This window comes from Mauremys mutica, unplaced genomic scaffold, assembly GCF_020497125.1.
Source record: "Mauremys mutica isolate MM-2020 ecotype Southern unplaced genomic scaffold, ASM2049712v1 Super-Scaffold_100125, whole genome shotgun sequence".
NCBI classification, from domain to species: domain Eukaryota; kingdom Metazoa; phylum Chordata; order Testudines; family Geoemydidae; genus Mauremys; species Mauremys mutica.
Genome location: NW_025423274.1, coordinates 100,365 through 108,104, shown reverse-complemented (window position 1 = coordinate 108,104; position 7,740 = coordinate 100,365). Strand labels below are relative to the sequence as shown.

The window sequence follows — 7,740 nt, the reverse complement described above, 5'->3', positions numbered from 1 at the left end:
GACTCTGCTGCTGCTCATGAACTAGAAGCACATGACCTCTGAACAGCTGCCATTCGAATGCATCTGAAAGATACAAGGAACAATGATCTGTGTTAAAGGAAGGCTGCCATTTATTAGAGCCCCAATTGATGCCGTGTGCACAAAGAGAGGCTTGAATGTGTAACAGGGAGTTTGGTAAATCTTGGTTATTTTAGTTTTGTAACAGGCTCCTGTCCACCTCCAGTAGAGTTTTCAGTCCCAATGGCAACTTACTTACCAAATGTAATACAGACTAGTCCATTCCTCCCAGGTGGATGTGGTTCTTGTTCTTCTGCACATTGTAGCCCATGGAGGCCAAGGACCTGCAAATGTGTCTTCATGTGCCTTTGTTTAATTGATTAAACCAAACCTAGACAATGAGAGGATTGAAAGTGATTTCAGCTGGGGGACATGTTTGCTAGGTTTTTATGCATTTGCACAGGAAAATATTGAAACTTTTTCTTCATTTCAGGCATCCCTTTTGAATGGAACTCCTGAACATAACAAAAAGGGATATGCAATCATTTTTGTTGAAGAAACAGGCTTTTAAGAGGGCACTGGAATTTGAACCAAGGACCACTTAAGTTGTAGTCAAACACTCTACCACTGAGCTATACCCCCATGATACTTGCATAGGCAAGTCCGTGATCTTAAGGATTTTGAAGGACGGGCTCTGCCTCAGAGAGTTCCTTTTCTATTCCCAGAACACAGGGGTTTTAAAAATGAGGGTTAATTAAACTTTACATATACATGTAGACACCACAGCTTGCACACACACCAACATAGCTTCCCCCCACTGACATAGCTACCACCTCTCGGGGAGATGGATTAACTGCACGGACGGGACAGTTCTCTCCCCTCCGCTTAGAGCATCTTCATTATTTATGAATAGGTGGGAAATAACCTTCTGAATGGACAGGAACCAATGTATCAGATATTGCTGTGTCTGCATTCAATATGGGTAACTGGTCATATTGGGCTGGATTAGTAGGAGCATTTCAAGCAGATCGAGGGAAGTGATTATTCCCCTCTAGTCGGCACTGGTGAGGCCACATCTGGAGCATTGCATCAAGTTTTCGCTTGCTCCTCTCCTCCCCCAAGGCCTCCTCGTGCCTCTCCACTCCCTACTCCAAGGTCTGCCTGCTGCCCACACCTCTCTGCCCCGTCCCCTGAGACTCACCCTGCCCATCGCCCACACCTCTCTGCCCCCTCCCCTGAGACCCCCCTTCCCACAACCCACACCTCTCTTCCCCCTCCTCTAAGACCAGCTCTGCCCACCACTTGCTCCTCTCTGCCCCTCCCCTGACCTGCCCACCGCCCACACCTCTCTGCCCCTGTCCTGAGACCTGCCCTGCCCACCGCCCACACCTCTCTGCCCCTGTCCTGAGACCTGCCCTGCCCACCCCCTCACCTCTGTGACCTCTCCCCTGAGACCAACACCGCCCAACACCCACACCTCTCGTGTGTGTGGGGGGGAGAGACAGTGTGTGCGTTGCGGAAGAGTGAGTGTGTCGCACACTGTCTCTAAGTTCAGACAGCTGCTGGAAGCAACCAGTCCTGAGGCAGGGGACAGCCCCGACATCAGCCCCCCTTCTCTCACTGGCTCAGCTCAGCACAGCACTCTCTGTCACACACACTGCTGCCTGCTTAGCTCTGTGTCAGGGGTGCTGGAACAGGGGTTTAGAGGGCCATGGCCCCACCACTCTTTACTGGCTGTTAGGACAAATGATGGACGGGGGAGGAAGGGTGCAGTCTTGGGGAAGAGGCGTCTGTGGGTGTGGCCTCGGGGGGAGAGGTGCTGTGAGTGGGGGTCCTTAGGGAAGGGGTGTCATGGGGGTGCCACAGTTCGGATAACGGTGCCCCCCTCCCACTGTAAGGAAGCTTCTGCCGCCCCTGCTCTGTGTTGGCATAGCGGGAGAGAGCAGCACCCACGGCAGTGATTTGCTCCCTGGGGCTCTGGCAGGGGGGCTCTGGAGGTGATTTAAAGGGCCTGGGGCTCCAGCCACTGCAGGGAGCCCTGGACCCTTTAAATCACCAAGCTGGGGAAGCTGGGCCGGGCTGGCACAGCGTACCGGCTCTTGCCAGTACCCCATACCGGAACATACCGGCTTACTTTCACTTCCGGAAGGTCCTCACATCGATCAATAACTGGTTAAAAGATAGGAAACAAAGGGTAGCAATAAATGGTCAGTTTTCAGGATGGAAACAGGTAACTAGTGGTGTCTGTACTGGGACCAGTACTAGTCAACATATTCATAAATGATCTGCTAAACAGTGAGGTGACAAAATTTGCAGATGATCCAAAGCTACCGGCTTGCTTCCTAGAACGAACGCTCCTTGAGTGGGGTGATCCACAGGGAGTAGCTCAAACCTCCAAAGTGCCTGGCCAGGGGCAGGACATTAGCACAGCAAGGGAGGGGTGTGGCAGTGACATCACAAAGGCCTTTTACAGAACCTCAGACTATTGGTCAAAGGTGGTGGTGACCTCACAGAGAGATGCTGACATCAGCCAGGCAGGAGAGGGGCGAGGAGCCAGGGAAACCTCAGAGACTCCTGTGGCTTTGCTTCAGCAAGTCTCCTTCTCCAGGTCTCTCTCTGAGGACTGAGAGAGTATTCGGGTTCACGTACGTGAGCGCCAGGAGGAACCTCTTTCGAGTTTTCTCCATCCCTTTTAGTGATTTTACTAGAAAACAGCCGTCCCTGTTTAGAAGGTAAGAGCCTCCTCAAGGTTTGAAACCTGTTCAGTCTGATCCATCTGGTGACAGTTGAATTCTAGGCATGGAAAACACGAGCTTAAGGAGGCCGAATTTTATTCTGCTCCTGGGATTTTGTCCCTTAGAATCACTGGGGACATTGGGGTTTGTCTTTTTTGTTTCACCTCTTCCTCCCTCTCTCCCTCCTTTCTCTTTGTCTCTTGCTTCTTTTGTCCTTTTTCCTGTTCCCCTCCCAACACCAGGAGGTGCGTGTCATGGAGGAGTGCTCTACAGCTTCCACTGTGGGAGGTCCACCCAAAAATGTGGGGCTGAATTAGTACTCAGCCAATCAGGGCCGGATTAATCTTTTGTGGGCCCCAGCACCAAACGTTTCTGTTCCCCTCCTAATACCAGGAGCGGGGTGTGTGTGTGTTGCGGGGGAGTGCTCTGCACCTCCCACTGTGGGAGGTCCACCCAAAAATGTGGGGCTGAAATAGTGCTCGGGCAGTGATCCCCACCGGTGACCTGGGCCATCCATTGGGCTCTCTGGTGAGAACCTTCAGCCTCCCGTCCTCAGTCTCTACCCTGATTGGCTGAGCAGGGGGTTACTGATAGGAAGGAGACTCAGGTGCTTGTTGTTCTCTTTGAAGACCAAGTAAATAAGTCAGAACCAGTCATATGTTTGACAAATTTTCCTGCTTCTCTGCATTAATTGTCTCTGAGCAGTTCATGATTCTCTCTAACATTGAGAACTGGTTAAAAGACAGGGAACAAAGGGTAGGAATAAATGGTAAATTCTCAGAATGGAGAGGGGTAACTAGTGGTGTTCCCCAAGGGTCAGTCCGAGGACCAATCCTATTCACCTTATTCATAAATGATCTGGAGAAAGGGGTAAAAAGTGAGGTGGCAAAGTTTGCAGATGACACTAAATTGCTCAAGATAGTTAAGACCAAACGAGACTGTGGAGAACTTCAAAAAGAGCTCACACAACTAAGTGATTGAACAACAAAATGGCAAACGAAATTTAATGTGGATAAATGTAAAGTAATGCACATTGGAAAAAATAACCCCAGCTATACATACAATATAATGGGGGCTAATTTAGCTACAACAAATCAGGAAAAAGATCTTCGAGTCATCATGGATAGTTCTCTGAAGATGTCCACGCAGTGTGCAGAGGCAATCAAAAAAGCAAACAGGATGTTAGGAATCATTAAAAAGGGGATAGAGAATAAGACGGAGGATATATTATTGCCCTTATATAACTCCATGGTACACCCACATCTTGAATACTACGTACAGATGTGGTCTCATCTCAAAAAAGATATACTGGCATTAGAAAAGGTTCAGAGAAGGGCAATTAAAATGATTAGGGGTCTGGAACGGGTCCCATATGAGGAGAGATTAAAGAGGCTAGAACTTTTCAGCTTGGAAAAGAGGAGACTAAGGGGGGACATGATAGAGGTATATAAAATCATGAGTGATGTGGAGAAAGTAGATAAGGAAAAGCTATTTACTTACTCCCATAATACAAGAACTAGGGGCCACCAAATGAAATTAATGGGCAGCAGGTTTAAAACAAATAAAAGGAAGTTCTTCTTCACACAGCGCCCAGTCAACTTGTGGAACTTCTTGCCTGAAGAGGTTCTGAAGGCTAGGACTATAACAGGGTTTAAAAGAGAACTGGATAAATTCATGGAGGTTAAGTCCATGAATGGCTATTAGCCAGGATGAGTAAGGAATGGTGTCCCTAGCCTGTTTGTCAGAGGGTGGAGATGGATGGCAGGAGAGAGATCACTTGATCATTACCTGTTAGGTTCACTCCCTGGGCTGCTTCTGCTCTACAACTATGATTGTCTTTTTACACCAAAATCACTAACTTGAGCAGCCAATTCCATGTACAGTCCTAGTGGATGTAAGACACAGGTAGCTTTTGCCTCAGGGTAGCTTGGCGGCATCAACCCTCTCTCCCCGACCTGGAGCTGATGAACATTCCTGGCTGGAGGGACACACGCTCCTATGAGTCAAAAGGAAAGGAGTTGATAGAAAAGATCACAGGACTGACCCCAAAGAAGGGGGAGCTGCAAAAGGCAGAAGGAGGCAATTCATCTGGGGGAGCTGAGAGACCACGGTGAAGATGGTGCAGAGATCACTATACTGGAATTAGCAAATGTGATTTTTTAAAAAACAAATCTTTGGCCAGCCCTAATCAAGGCATTTCTCACAGTTCTCTCCCATTTGGATTTTCTGATATCTAATAGGGAATGACCTCTGATTGAAGCTTTTCCCAAATGCAGAGCATGTGCAGAATCTCTCTCCACTGTGGATTCTACGACGTATGACAAGGTCTGAGCACTCAATGAAGTTTTTCCCGCACTCAGAGGATGTGTAGGGTCTCTCTTGTGTGTATTTTACGATGTGAGATAAGGTTTGAGTTTTGACTGAAGCTTTTCCCACACTCAGAGCATGTGTAGGGCAGCTCTCCTGTGTGGATTCTACGATGTGTGATAAGGTGTGAGCTCTGATTGAAGCTTTTCCCACACTCAGAGCATGTGTAGGGCGTCTCTCCAGTGTGGATTCTACGGTGTGTGATAAGCTTTGAGCTGCAACTGAAGCTTTTCCCACACTCAGAGCATGTGTAGGGCAGCTCTCCTGTGTGGATTCTACGATGTGTGATAAAGGTAGAGCTCTGATTGAAGCTTTTCCCACACTCAGAGCATGTGTAGGGCATCTCTCCAGTGTGGATTCTACGATGTGTGATAAGGTTTGAGCTGCAACTGAAGCTTTTCCCACACTCCGAGCATGTGTAGGGCAGCTCTCCTGTGTGGGTTATCTGATGTGCGATAAGGGTAGAGCTCTGATTGAAGCCTTTCCCACACTCAGAGCACATGTAGGGTCTCTCTCCTCTGTGGATTCTCTGATGTGTGAAAAGGTCTGAGCTCTCATTGAAGCTTTTCCCACACTCATGCCATGTGTAATGTGTCTCTTCCAAGTTGATTCTCTTGTGTGTAATAAGGTCTGAGAGGCTACTTAAGTTTTCCTCTGGACTCTGCTGAGTCTCACAGGCTTTTTCTTTTTCTGGCAGTGCACAACTCCCGGAAACATTCCCTTTGGATCTTCCTGATAATGTCCTATGTGATTCTACTTGCTCATCATCTTCCTGTTGAGGATTCTCCTCATTCTCACTCACCATCCCAACACCTGATGGGAGACAGAGAGAATCCAGACATAGGTCACTCCCTGCGCCAGAGAGAAAGGAAATCTCAGAGACAGGAAGGGAAAAAGGGATGAACAAACCAAAATATGTGTGGGAGAGATCAAACTTATCAGGAGCTCATTTTCCCCAAACCCTTCCCCAGAGGAGAGAGGAAGGGATCAGTTCTGGGTGTGTATCTCACCACAACACTCAGGGGAAAGCGAGATTGGGGAGGGACCTGCTGCCAGTTGTCAGTTAGGGTAGGTGGGAAGCCATGAGTGACATCTGCCTAATGATTCCACATCTGAAGGGAACAATCCTGAATTTGGAGAGCTCACAAGGTCTTTGTAGGGCATCCCAAATATTTCCTGTATTCATGGACAGTTTTTGAGATGGTTTAACCAATCCCTCACCTGTGCAGGCAGCTCTCAGGAGCACTTCTTTCTCAGAGCCCTGGAGGTCTGGGACCCACAGCTCTTCCCCTCGTTCCAGCTGCGAGATCACATCAGGTTTGGAATTTAGAAACCCTACGTCAGGTAAAGAAAACAAGGGAGGTCAGTGGAATTTGTGGGATACTTGTCACAAAGAATAGTCCACGGTTTTAACCCCAGATCATTTTTAAGCAGTAACGTCCCAAGGCCGGCTTCCTTGGCTCAAAGTGGCAGGAGAGTTATTATTATTATAAATCATATGCATTACCTTAGTGCCTAAGGACCAGCTAACAGTGGATCCCCATTGTGCTAGGCAAAGTACAAACACAGAATAGTAGATGGCCCATGCCCTGAACGATTTACAATCTAACTAGACAAGACAACCACAGAATGGGGGAATGGGGTAGAACCACCAGATAACGAAATAGATCTTAAGATGCTTAAAGAAAATTTAGTTTGATAGCATCCTGTCTGGCAAGAAATCACTTATCAACGGTTGTGGTACCCTCATTTCTGTATTGTTTTATCTTTATGTCCACCACTTTTCTGGTTCTCTAATTGTTTCTGCCTGCGGTATAATTAATTTTGCTGGGTGTAAGTTAATTAGGGTAGTATGTATGTATGTATGCTTCACTCAGCAAAACTGAGATCCTCCCATGGACAGGTGACAATTATTCCCTTGTCTCTGTCGGGTATTCCATTGATGTAGGTTGGTCCCAGCCTGTCCTTAATGACCCATTCATATCACCCCAAGACAGCTCCGTGACAAAACACCTCATGTCTCCTCCTCTTTATAATCATAGCAATACCAACCACAGAGGGAAACTGAGGTGTGTATTGGCATCATAGAAGTATCACCAAAATTCCTGCCTCTATCACACACACACGGCTCACAGCCCCTGGAGAGAAAGCAAAGCACGGGAACTGGATGTTAGTCCAGTGAACACAGTGGAGAACAAGCTGCAATCCTCACACCCTGGTCAAACAGGAGAGGCATGTGGGTCCCCACCCATAGAGAGGGGCTGGCTAGAGGCCTGATACCCAAGAGGCCATTGCTTGAGCAGACCATGGAGGCAGTTCAAAGGCTTCGCTACCCCAGAACTGTGACATCGCAAAAGCAGATTTGGGGGAATTAGGAAACCTAGTGACTCAGGTGTAATGGGAGGGAGAATTAAACTCCCCCAGTGTGTGGAGAAGGCTGGGGAATTAAACACTAAAATTCAGAAGCAACAGCCCCTAATTCTTCCGGAAAAGGAGAGTGTAAGAAACAAGAACTGGGCCACGCAAGCTCCGGAGGGACAGGCTCAGAGATCCAAGGAGCCTGGAGGGAAGACAGCTTGTGGCTGCTGCAGATGGGGAGAGGGGGGGACAAGACTCTCCAAACTCTCACTCCTGTTGACCC

The 7,740-nt window shown here is 48.1% G+C and overlaps 1 non-coding gene across 1 annotated transcript; it reads right to left on the bottom strand.

Annotated features, from left to right (window-relative positions):
* Window positions 1-567: 567 nt before the first annotated feature.
* TRNAC-ACA lies at window positions 568-639 on the bottom strand. The gene has a single exon. It is a non-coding gene; the product is annotated as a tRNA-Cys (tRNA).
* Window positions 640-7,740: the final 7,101 nt, after the last annotated feature.